The sequence below is a fragment of the Cucurbita pepo genome, unplaced genomic scaffold (genome assembly GCF_002806865.2).
Source record: "Cucurbita pepo subsp. pepo cultivar mu-cu-16 unplaced genomic scaffold, ASM280686v2 Cp4.1_scaffold003258, whole genome shotgun sequence".
Lineage (NCBI taxonomy): Eukaryota > Viridiplantae > Streptophyta > Magnoliopsida > Cucurbitales > Cucurbitaceae > Cucurbita > Cucurbita pepo.
Window position 1 is genome coordinate 1 of NW_019649272.1, and position 1,197 is coordinate 1,197.

Sequence of the window (1,197 nt, forward strand, 5' to 3'; positions counted from 1 at the left end):
ACATCCAGAAGAAGTACTGTGTCTTTTAGTTGGAGGCTTAGTATCGTGGGAGGGTACATGATACCACTACACTAGATGTGCACATCTAGGAGGTCCTTGAGTTGGACCATAAAGTTAGCCAATTCTGGCTTGGTCAATCTAGCCCGCCTCTTTACTACTATTATAGGAGAGTAAGACACCACCATTAAGGGTTCTCTTCTTCTAGATGCACTTTCGACTAATTTCTAATCTCTTTATTTCGTAAAAGTGATTAGAAGATTGACCTACAAGTAAGCTTGAAAAATGCACATTCGAGAAATTTAACCCCAGTCAGTACCGTGGGAGGGTACTATGATACAACTACACTAGATGTGCACATCCTAGATGGAAGTACTCTGTCTTTGTGTTGAACCATAAAGTTAACCAATTCTATGGCTTGGTCAATCTAGCCCGCCTCTTCACTAAGTTGAAACATAAAGTTAACAAATTCTATGATACTACTACACTAGATATGCATATCCTAAAGGAGAGTAAGACACCTAGTGGGGGTTCTCGTAGGTGTACTTTTCCGCTATTTCATAAAAGTCATTTGAAGATTGACCTACAAGGAAGCTTTAAAAATGCACATTCAGGAAATCAAACCCCGATCAATACCGTGGGAGTGTACTATGATACCACTACACTAAATATGCACATCTTGGAGGGAAGTCCTTTTGTTTTTTAGTTGGACCATAGTTTTACTACCACTACGGAGAGTAAGATATCCATTGAGGAAGATTGACCTACAAGTAAGCTTGAAAAATGCACATTCGGGGAATCAAACCCTGGTCAATATCGTAAGAGGTTACTATGATACCACTACACTAAATGTGCATATCTTGGAGGGAAGTATTGTGTCTTTTAATTGGATCATGGCTTGGTCAATGTAGCACGCCTCTTTACTACTATTAGAGGTAAGATACCCACTAGGGATTTCTTCTAGGTGCACTTTTCTACTAATTTCTAATCTCTTTATTTCATCCAAGTCATGAGAAGCCCCGATCAACACCGTGGGAGGGTACTATGATAGCACTACACTAGTTGTGTCATCCATTTATTTCATCCAAGTCATGAGAAGCCCCGATCAACACCGTTGGAGGGTACTATGATAGCACTACACTAGTTGTGTCATCCAAGCGAGAAGTAGTGTGTGTTTTAGTTTGACCATAAAGTTAGCAA

At 39.9% G+C, this 1,197-nt stretch overlaps 1 non-coding gene across 1 annotated transcript; it reads right to left on the reverse strand.

Moving 5' to 3' along the window:
- Window positions 1-781: 781 nt before the first annotated feature.
- Window positions 782-852, reverse strand: TRNAK-CUU. The gene has a single exon. It is a non-coding gene; the product is annotated as a tRNA-Lys (tRNA).
- Between the last annotated feature and the right edge of the window lie 345 nt (window positions 853-1,197).